This window comes from Fringilla coelebs, assembly GCF_963513975.1.
Source record: "Fringilla coelebs genome assembly, chromosome: 1".
Classification (NCBI taxonomy): Eukaryota; Metazoa; Chordata; class Aves; order Passeriformes; family Fringillidae; genus Fringilla; species Fringilla coelebs.
The window spans coordinates 150616047-150627802 of record NC_140028.1 but is presented as its reverse complement, the minus strand read 5'-3'; positions in this window follow the sequence as shown (position 1 = coordinate 150627802).

The following is an 11756-nucleotide window of genomic DNA, read 5'->3' as shown; positions in this document are numbered from 1 at the left end:
GAATGAAGGATTGCCAGGAGTCCTGGGTTGGCACAGTGCCTTCAGAGAACAGCAGTAATAAAACACTCAGTGCCTCCTGGTAGCAGTACTGGTAATACCCATCCAGATGAATATTGATGGTGATATAAATAAAGCTCTATGCAATTACAATCAGCTACGGTTAGGAAGGTATTATTTTTCTGGCTTGAACAATTAAGTGCAGTGTGTGCACTTATGGCTAGAGCAGGTTGGAAGAAGGGAAGGATTTATATTGTCTTCTGAAACATTCAGCACTGGCCACTGTCAGAGACAGGAAACTGCATTGATCTGTTTGGGAATGACAATTTCTCTTTCCTGCAGCAGCAGCAAAATATCTGTGCTGGGAGTTCAGTGCCTCACTTAATTTGATACTAAAAGATATCTTGGTGGACAGAGCTATATAAAACTCTGGCATGATGTAGTGAAAATCTTATTTATGCCTCTGCATAGGAAGAGTTTGCCTTATAAGATAGGAGCCTAAAGTACAACCTGAATTTAAACATGTAAATAAAATGTGAATTAGGAAGCAGCCAAACTCCAGCCTGCTTGCTTCCAATGCATGCCAAAATTTCCCTCCCAGTGTGAGAAATTAGGATTGGCTATGTGAGAAACCACACAGTGATTTCAAAAATCATACAATAGTTTGAGTGGGAACAGACCTTTCAAAGATCATCTTTTGCAGGTGTCATGTAGGTGAGGTATCCTGTATCTGCAGCTGATCAGATCATGTTCTTGTCAGTCAAAGACAGATAAATGTTGCTTTTCTGATGGAGGATTATGGATCAGCTGGAAATAATTTCTGTTACATTCTGCATCACTCTATTAGATTTAGTTCTGGTGCTCAAATCTGCCAAATGTTTGTCCAGGGGATCTGCCTGGCCTTTGGGACAGTAATAATGAATAACTAAGCCTTTTACCATCACAATAATAATGAAGTTTTAATGGTGAATTAAGGAACAGAATGAGGGAAAATCCAGCCATGAAGCTGTTGCCACCAGTTGGTATCTAACGAGACAGTCAGATGTGGAAGTGTTAATGGATGTGGGTAAATGAAGGAGTGATAAAATCACACAATGTCTATAAACATAAATCAGGATCAATACAAGAATGGCTGCACAGATTCAGCCTCAGCTTCTGTGGCAAGAAAGAGCTGTAAACCTACATACAGGTTTGTATATAAAACCCAAACTGGGGGTTCCCAGAGAAAAGCTGGCTCAGAGGGGCTTTTGATATCTACAATTCCCTGACGGGAGGGTACAGCCAGCTGGGGGTTGGTCCCTTCTCCCAGGGAACAGTGACAGAACGAGAGGAAATAGCCTCAAGTTGCACCAGGGGGAGTTTAGATTGGATATTAGGGAAGATTTCTTCATGGGAAGGGTGATCAGGTATTGGAATAGGATGCCAAATCCTGGGGAAGTGGGAGAGTCGCCATTCCTGGAAGGATTTAAAAGTTGTGTAGATGTAGCACTTAGAGGCATGGTTTAGTGGTGGCCTTGGCAGTGGTAATGGTTAATTTTGATTTTAGAAAACCTTAGCAACCTAAACAGTTCTGTGATTCCATTCAATGACTCTTTCTGCCTGGGCTTTTAGATCCTGGCTACCCTAGAAAATGTTTCAACTGCTTGCCATTTCAGTGCTACTGACCAACATCTGCAGAGCTGACCACACTGAAACCCACAGAATAGAAAAAGGTTTTGAGTGTAATTTCTGACCCAAACACTGACTGCACCTGGGTCTAGTCAGAACATATGAGCCAAGGAAAATAATTGGAAAACTTCTTTAATCACATCTCCATGACCACATTTTCTCCTGCATTCCTGCTGGCACTGATAAGTAAGGTATGGCTGAATCAAATTCTCCTGGTGCTATAAATGTGAATAATGTGTCCTTTAATTCTGAGGTGAAAGTAATTTATTTCTTGAAGTAAAACTGTGTCTCTGCCTTAATTTTCTTCCTGTTTTCCTTCCAGAGCACCACATCAATCATTTTCCTTCTCTAAAGTCAACCTCAGCCATTGACTTGTCTCAAACAATTGTAGGATGAACCCGCTGTCAGAACCACCTTCTGCTGCTTGGCCTGACTGAGCTGCCACTGACCCCTGGCAGGAACTCACCCTCTCTACACCTTTTATTTGCTGTTCTACTTACAGGGAAATGAAGGGGAGAACCATAAAAATAATGAGCATGTAAACAACTCTGCCGGGGAGCAAACAGCTCTGAGGAAGAGCCGTGAAAAATCACACAGAGCAGAGAAAGTCTCCCGAGATAAATGGGACTATTTAGGGCAGCGAGACAGTAATTGCAGCATTTGCAAAAGTCAGCATGAATATGCCACATTATTCCCAGCAAACATCATGTTTGAGGGACACAGCTCATTTTCTGTTCCTGAGGCCGGTGATTTTCTTTTGGTTTGTTCTCTCCCTAATGGAGCAGAATTTCTGAATAATTTTCCTGGTGCTTTGGTGTCTCCCTTGCAGTTTTATGGGCTGTTACCAGCACTGGTGGTATCTCATGTGTGAAAACTGAGACAAGTTAATTTGGATTAAATGTAACTGGAATGCTGTAGTGCCACGGTTGGATGAGCTTTGTCCTAGAAGGGAGGTTTCTGGGAGAAACAATATTTGTGAGCAAAGGCATCATTTGCTGAGAGCAGTGAAATGTGGGCTCTTGGGAGGAAAATTGAGAAAACAACACTGAAACCACCTGTAAGGCTGAGCCTGCCTCCCTGACTTCTGGGATTTGTGTAAATGTGAGCACATTGTCATTTTCTACATCCTTCCCTGCTTAATACCCACCAAATATTTGTTCTGCAGGCTGCAAGGGTATTGTATTTGCAGGGAAATGCCCTGATGAAGGGAGGAATGATGCATCTGACTCCATGTTCTCAGAAGGCTAATTTATTGCTTTATAGTACTATATTATATTAAAGAATGCTATACTAAACTATACTAAAGACTACAGAAAGGATACTTACTGAATGCTAAAAGATAATCATGAAAACTGGTGATTCTTTCCAGAGCCCTGACACAGCTTGGCCCTGATTGGCCAAAGAGTGAAAACAACTCCCAGCAGAATGCAATGGAACAATCACCTGTGGGTGAACAATCTCCAAACACATTTCACATGAGCACAACACAGGAGAAGCAAATGAGATAATAATTGTTTTCCTTTTCTCTGAGGCTTCTCAGCTTCCCAGGAGAAAAATCCTGGGTGAAGGAATTTTTGCAGAGAATGTGAGTGCCACACAAGGGATGTGTGGGCATTGCTCAGGAGACAGGTCTGGATCAGGCTGCAATGAGGTCTTGAAGGATGTGGCAGCAAGATGGGGAAATTTCTGGCCCTGGCACAGGTTGTCCATGGAAGCTGTGGCTGCTCCACCCCTGGAAGTGTCCTAGACCAGATTGGACAGGGCTTGGAGCACCCTGGGGTAGTGGGAGGTGGCCCTGCCATGGCACAGTTTCTGTGGTATCTGGATGCATCACCTTCAGATGCTCATCCCCCCAGTCCAACCCCAAAGGATCATAAACCCAAATTAAGGTCTCTAAGATTTTTAAAGCAAAGACAGCTGGGGTGCTTTTTTTAAAAATGCTTTCAGGGATTCATATTTTTGCTCTGCTCTCCTGTTATGATACCTACAAAGTACCTTTGCTCTGGAAAGGATATTCCTTGGTTTCCCATTATCCCAGAATTTTGAACCTTAAAACCTCATATTTTACACGTTGTAGTAAAACACTTCCCTGAAAGTGTTCCAAAAATGGGTGAATGTGGCACTTGGGGACATGGTTTGGTGGTGAATGGGCAGTACTGGATTAATGGTAGGACTTGATGATCTTAGAGATCTTTTCCATCAAATGATTCAGTGAATCCATGAGACATCTCAAAGGTTGCATCCCTGAGGACAGGGACATGAAGCAGGGGTGAAAGGAGCAGTAACTCCACTGTTCCTCTCTCTTTGGATGAGCAGGGTGTGCTACACCAGTAGTATCACTCACTCACACAGTTCCTCCTCCTGTGTGAATCCTGCCATCAGGATTCATAAAACAACAGCATTTTAGAAGGGCTGTGAGCTCTGGTGCTCCTGGCTGCTGCTGCCAGACCTTAATTCCCTCTCTAATTATCCCTGGCCACTTATGATAAGCTTTTTTAAAATGTGAAGCTCTCCATTGCTGTGCATTCAGCATGAAGGTGCTCCAGCAGGGTGTTTGTGTGGTGGATGATGTTGTTACTCTAAATCACTAATTCTAAGAATCCCCAGGGGGGAAAAAAGGTTCTTTGAACATTATAAAACTGCATATTTGCCTACTGCTAATTAGTTAAACATAACCTGCAGTCTGAATCTTCTTGGAGACTGGGAAGAATAAAAATACCCTGAGAGCAGGGGAAGGGTTAAGAAGAGAAACTCAGGCTGTGAAATTGAAATATTCCTTCTGGCTCAGAGAAAGCAAGAGCACTCATCAAGCACAGAGGCTCTTTATCTGGTGCCTGACAGTGCCACAGGGGACAGGAGATGCTGCAAACCAAGGTCGTTCCTGCCTCTCAGAAGTGCTGCATTCCTACATGCTGGCACTGAGGGAAAAGCTGGACCTCCAGCTCAGCCAGACTGGTCAGTGACACCGGTCAGGCAAAAAAAAACAAAGCAGGAAAAGGCAGAAGTATCAGCACCCAAGTCCTCAGATAGTGAGAGCTAAAAAGGATGAGGAAATTGTCCTGTCTGACCTCGTTTGGGATTGGATTTTTCCCCAAGTATTTCTCTATACAGTCTGTAACTTGTCATGTTAGAGGGGGAAGTAAAAGTCAGCAACCTGTGGATGGCAGGTACATTGAAATTCTCCCTTTCTGAGTTGGGAATCAGAGGAGAAAATGAGACAATTTTTAGAATCAAATCTTACAAAAAATTAAGTACATATCCACCCCAAGGACTACATGGACACCTACAAACCCGTGAAGCTGGTCAGACACTGGTGTGGACACTTGCCTGTGGCTGTACTGTGCAGATGTTGGCATCACTTTGGGATGCTGTTGGCATCTCCTGACTGACTCAGGCTCTGAGAGAGCCATGGACCAGCAGAAGGAAGAAGCCCGCCTGTCCTGTGGGGAGAGCAGGAGCAGAGTTCAGCTGCATCAACAGGAGCCCTGCTCTCAGGTCAGAGGATGAACCCTGACCTTTATTTACAGGTGGAGATACTGTCAATTAGCTTATTCGTGGGGCAGAAAAATGGCTGAGCTTTTAAACCATGTCTGTCAGTGTTTTCAGCTGCCACAGCACTTCCTGAAGAGGAGGAGGAGCAGCAATGATGGAAGAACTGTCATGACATTTATTCTGAATGACCTGTTAGTTCCCAACACCTAAGCTCTTCAGTATGAAGCAGTTGACAATTTTCAAAGCCTGAAGGTGCTGTGAATTACAGGGGGAAATGGAAGAGAGAGAGGGAGGCTCTGTTTTAAGCAGCACAATGCTGCAAACAGTTCCCTCACAGTCCCAGACAGCTGGAGAGGTTCCTGGCCTGTGTCTGGTCTTAAATGTTAATGCAGCGTGACAAGAGGATGTACAGGGAGAGAGGAGACCTCCTCGGGGCCTTGCATGCACCAGTGAGCTCTGCAGCCTCCTCTCTTCCCTGGGATTGTGGCTGCCTGTGCTGGGGGAGCTCTGACAAGATTCTGCCATGGCCTTGGGTCCTTCTGCTGAGCTGTGAGTGTGCGGGAGGACCTGTCTGGGGTCTCTTTCCTGTATTTCAGGAGCTACACTGAAGCTCAGATGCTGAGGTCTCTGTGTCCCCTGTCTTTTGCCTTGCTGATCCTGACCTGCTCCTGGCTTCCTGGAACTGACTCCATGCTCTAGATTTGTCTGGCACCTGCTGGACTCTTGGCCACTGTCATTGGACTTGCTGTGCTCCCCTTGCCCAGGTGCTGTGGGACCAAGGCCACACTGGGAGGCTCTCAGGGGTTGTCCCCTGCATTTCTATTCCCCTCCAGGTCACTGCCCCACCTGAGTGCTCTGGGCTCTGTCCTGCCCTGTCCTGCACTCTCAGGATTCGGTCTCTGCCTTGCACACAGGATTGTCCCCTTCCTTTTCAGCCACAGTCTCAGATGGATGAAGTGACTGCCAACATCTTTCATAGAAACTGGGAGTGGCCTGGGCTGGAAGGGATCATCCAGTTCCACCTCCTGCCATGGCAGGGACACCTTCCACTATCCCAGGCTGCTCCAAGCCCTGTCCAGCCTGGCCTTGGACACTTCCAGGGATGAAGGGCAGGCACATCTTCTCTGGGCACTCCGTGCCAGGGCCTCAGCATCCTCAGAGCCAAGAATTCATTCCCAATATCCCATCTCACCCTGCCCTCTGGCAGTGGGAAGCCCCCTTGTCCTGTCACTTCAGGCTCTTGTTCCAAGTCCCTCTCCAGCTCTCTTGGAGCCCCTTTAGCTACTGGAAATCGCTCTAAGGTCTCCCTGGAGCCTTCTGTTCTTCGAGTCTCTCAGCCTGGCTCCAGAGCAGAAATGCTGCAGCCCTCAGAACATCTTTGTAGCCCTTTTAGAGGGGACAGCAGGGGAGAGAAGCTCTGACACTTCATTAAAGGGGACAGAAGCCCTGCCACATCACTTCCCTGCTGGCTGCCCCTTTGATGTGATCCCAGCACAGCAGAGCTTTGCACCCCAAACTGGCGGCCCCTGGACACCTTGAGGTGAATGTGGCCTCTGAGGGATGATATCTGTGCACCAAGCATTTCACACCTGCTCCTCTGAAACGGGGCCTTTGTAACGTTGTGGGTATAGCATTCACATTCTCTGAAAAAATCCCTTCGCCCAGAATTTTTCTCATGGGAAGCTGAAAAGCCTCAGAGAAGGAAAATAATTCTTATTTCATTTGCTCCTCCTCTGTTTTGCTCATGTAAAATGTGTTTGGAGATTGTTTACCCACAGGTGATTTTTTTTTCATTGGAGTCTGGTGTGAATTGTTTTCACTCTTTGGCCAGTCAGGGCTAAGCTGTGTTGAGACTCTGGAAAGAGTCACAAGTTATCATTATTAGCTTTTTAGCATTGAGTAAATATCCTTTCTGTATTCTTTAGTTTAATATAGTATTCTTTAATATAATATAGTATCATAGAGTAATAAATTAGCCTTCTGAAAACATAAAGTCAGATTCATCGTTCCTGCCCTCATCGAGACATTACCAGCAAATACAATATATGGGGACAAACAGTGGTGGGAAGGGAGGTGACTGTCACAGCCCTGAGTGCACCAACAGGTTCTGCAGCCTCTTCCCTGCCCCTCCCAGGCCTTTAGCTGCAGGTGCTCAGGGTCAGCCCTGGTGCAGGGCAGCTGAAACCTTGGATCAGGCTGCTGGGGAAACCTGAGAATTCCTGCTTGAAGTTTTTGCCCATGAACCTGCAGCCCTGAGCTTGAGGGCTCTGTTTCAGCACCATGCCCCTGGTCCTTGCCTGAGCTGGTGTGCAGATCTGGCTCTGCCTGCCCTGCCTTGCCAAGCAGCTCTGCCTGGCAGAGGGAAGTAGGAAGTAATATAATAAAATCAAAACTTATTCCCATTCTGGTCACTTAAGTATTACAATGGTGGGATTCTTTGCCAGTATAAATGTGTAATTGATTGTTAATTCCCTTTCATCATGCTCGGTAGTCCCCGTTTCACATGGAACGTAAACGGACACAGAATGAAACCTCGGTGATGGGGCTGCATTTAGCAGACAGAAAGCACATCTGGTTTATTGCTTATGCTCTTCAGGCTTTTAAAAGTCAAAGTACTCCGGGCTCCCTGCTGATAAAAATATTCCGAGCTGCTGCTTGACTCCGGGGTGAACGTAACGTGAAACCTCCTCAAAGCTTAAGACACTCTCACCTCCTCCTGAACTACTCCTTTGGTTGCACCGCCTGCCCCGAGGCTCCGTGACAGAGCTCACACGGAGGAGTGGGTGAATCTCCTCTTATTTCTGCCTTCATTCTCTGATCTGCCCTCACTGAAGCCACCGTGGCAGAGCGGGACAGGGATGAGCAGCAGGGTGTCAGAAGACTTCAAGCAGTTGTGTCCGTTTTAGCATCGGTAAAACCCGGGCAGAAAGTGAAAAGCTGCTGGGAGCTGCCTCGAGGATGCGGCTGCTTTCTTTGTCCTTGGAGCGTGAGCCGGGGAGTGGAAGAGGAAACCCAGAGGCTCCGGGTTTGCTCAGCATTGATGGCACAGGGACAGCAGGAGCAATGGAAATTACCTGTATGTAAGCCATGATAACATGGCAAAGACAGGAGAACTCAGAGTAAATTCATCATTAAAAAAAAAAACAAAACCAAAAACCCAAACAAACATAGAAAAGAAGGTCAGTGTGGATTTGCATATTTCAATATTAATACAGGGGAAGAAGAGATGTTTCTTCATGTTGTAGGCAGCTGAACCTTAGAACTCCTTGCCAGAAGTTGTGGATGGAGAAAGCTTTCCTGGCTTGAAAAGGAAATTAAGACAGGACTTTAGAGAGTCCTGCTGAGGATTACCAAGTAGAAAAACCACATAAGGTTCACAGAATTCTCTGGGATGAAAGTAACTGGAAACTCTAGCTCATGTGGGAAATATCACTTATCCTTTCTTTGACATGTGCTTCTAGGTACTTTTGAAAACTACTTACACATTCCATCTGAATCAGTATCCCTGTCCCTTTTTATATATTAATGAGAAACCATTAACATGAATATTAAAAAGCAGAGTAATTATTCAAATGATTCTTTCCATCTGAAGTTTAAAACAAGCCCTATATCCTGAGCACATTTAAACAAGCCAAGATGACATTTCTTAAAGGCATGGATGCATTCAGTTCAGGGAGAGCAGTCAGACAAATAAACCTCCCACGTGCTCATCAAATGCTCACAAGATTGAGGATTTGGATTACAAGTTATGACATGTTCTTCTGCAATAATGTACAGCAAATAAAAGGATTTACCTCCTGCTACAGTATTAAATCAGTTCTTCTAGAGGTTAACAAATCAGGTTCCCAAATTCTCAGGAAATGGAAATTTAAGGCTTTATTTCCTATGTTACTCCATCATGGATGTTTTGGGAAGGAATGAAATGAGCATTATGATGTGATTTGGAGACTGTCATTACTGTGTGAATGTAGAGCTCAGCCAGGGTGTTACACCGATGTGCTGGTGACACAAAATGTTTAATGGCATCTCTCGTGACATCTTGTCACCCTTCTGACAGTGTGAGACAGAAATGTGGCTGCTACAGAAGGTGCTGAGCTACCTGGTCCTGCCAGCCGCTGGCAGAGGAGTGTCATGACCCACTCTTGTGGGTGAGACTTCAAACCTCCACCCAGAAAGTGACTGATATCTCCTCCTGCACCTTTTCATGGAGGCTCTGGCTCCTGGACAGGTGTAAAATGGAGTGTGCTGAGGTTTTCCTCTTACACTCCTCCCCCACTTTGCAATGTTTGCAAATGGGTTCACTGTTTGTGTATCTAGGGTACCAGAATCCCAGAATGGTTTGGGTTGGAAGGGACACTAAAGCTCATCCCATTCCCTCCCTGCCTTGGGCAGGGACACCTTTCACTATCCCAGGCTGCTCCGAGCCCTGTCCAACCCGGCCTTGGACACTTCCAGGGATCCAGGAGCAGCCACAGCTTCTCTGCCCAGACCTGCCTACCCTCACAGGGAAGAATTTATTCCCAATATCCCATCTATACCCTCAGATACACAGCAGTGGTTTCACTCCACTACTCAGACACCCACAAGGTGCATCCACATAACCATAAATAAGCATTTGTGAAAGGCATAAAGCCTGCCAGAGCTTTGTCTGTCAGACCAAGCTGTACCTTTCCTTTCAGGCAGAGCTGTGTGCTATCACTTGAGTAATTCACAATTATTTACCTTGGAACCAGCACTGTGGCCTTTTAAACCCAGGATTAGTGTCCAGCCCTCCTGCTCACTCAGGAAGTAGTGGTGAAGACATTTGAGCTCTAACAAGCCATCATGTCTATTTTAACACAACCACCAAATGCCAACTTGGATTCATCCAGAGAGCTGTCAAGGGTTTTGCATGTCAGTGTGTTCTCTTCTAGTTTAATTTAAAATTTTAGGGAAAGTTCCAGTATTTGACATGCTCTGTTCTTTCCCAGTTATGGCTAGGATCATTAAATCCTAAAAAAAAAATCCCAAAGGTAAGCAATCTAATATATTTCTTTTGTTCTGAGGCTGGCAGGATAATTCAAACAGGTCAGTCAAAAAAATCACATTTTCCTGAGTGCCCTGCCTCTTTCTAACTCCCATGCCATGGCAAGAAGTAGTGAATTTGCATTTAATACAGCCTAAAAACCCATTCAGTGAAATAACTGCAAGGTATTTTCACAGCAAGGCCCTGCTCATGTTGGCTGGCACTTCCCCAGCTCCCTGAGGATTTAGGGAATAATGCCTGAGTTTGTGTGACCTCCTTTGGCTGGGCTGCCTGACCCTGCATGTGCCATTTCTTAAGTGTGCCAACCCCACTCCACAGCACCCTGAGGAAGGAAACCTTCAAATACATTCCTATTTTATGTGCATAAACCATGCTGCCATTTCAGGATGTGCCCTGGGTTTGATTGTTTTGTGGGGTTTTTGTTTGTTTGTAGTGCTTAACACAGAAAGATTCTCCCAACTCTCCAGTATTCAGTGGTGCAGCTTTATTTTTTTGCCTTTTGCCCCAAATCCTCAGTCCGTGCTTTTCTCTACAGTTTTTTTTCTTTGACATAAGGATTTTCTGCTTAAAAATGGAAGCAAAGATTGGCTTCAAATTCCTGGCAAAGCTTCTCATATGGGATACAGATTGTGTCAGCTTATCTGGCTCAAGCCTGTCTGCATGTAAACTTGTTTTCTTTGGAACTTCAGTGGTGCTCTGTGCCTCATTGTTCACATTCTTACAGCTGGGGTTGTGGCAAGGGAAAAATCAGCTTTTTGTTTCTCTCCTGTGCCACTGGGTAGATCATTGCTGATGTGTAGATGGAAAGATTTTTTTTTCATTATGAATATTTGGACTCAGCAATCAAACTGGAAGTGTTCAAAGCCAGGTTGGACAGGGCTTGGAGCAATCTGGGCTAGTGGGATGTGTTCAAAGCAGCAACCCTCAGCAGGGATGGTCAGACTGTGAAGCAAGGCAGACCTGCAGCAGTGGGATGTGTTCGTGGGGAGTGGAAGCTGTCAGAGGAACAGCAGAACACCAGTGGCTATTCACTGCACGTGGTGCTGAGCAGGGCTGCTATTGCTTAGAGACAGCAACAACTCAGATAACAGCTCCACATCATGGCTTTTCAGTTCAGAGCTCCCTTGTTCAGCAATGATTTATTGTTTACTCTTTTTATTCTGCTGGTTTTTCAGATGAATGTCCTGTGAGAGCAGTTTGTGTTGTGTTACTGCTGCAACACCTGCAATGCGAAACACAGAATGATGTCAGAGGATGGTTTGGGTTTGGGAAGATTATTAAATATATCCAGTCCCATCCTTGTTGAACCCTGGCTACTGAGAATTTTAGACTTTCTGTGCTGACAGGCACTGACCCCCAAGGAAACACTGCATTTGACATAAAGCTGTAAAGAAGACTTCCAAAATTGAATGATAAAACTGAGATTATAAGTGTATAGTTTGAATAGAAATGTGTAATATCATATAGTAGAAAAGTTAAAGGTTTTAGAATATAGTAATATATATAAAGCAAGATGAAAGTTTTAGGACTGGGACTAATCCTTCTTCTCCACCTTCTTCTTCATAGGTTTAGG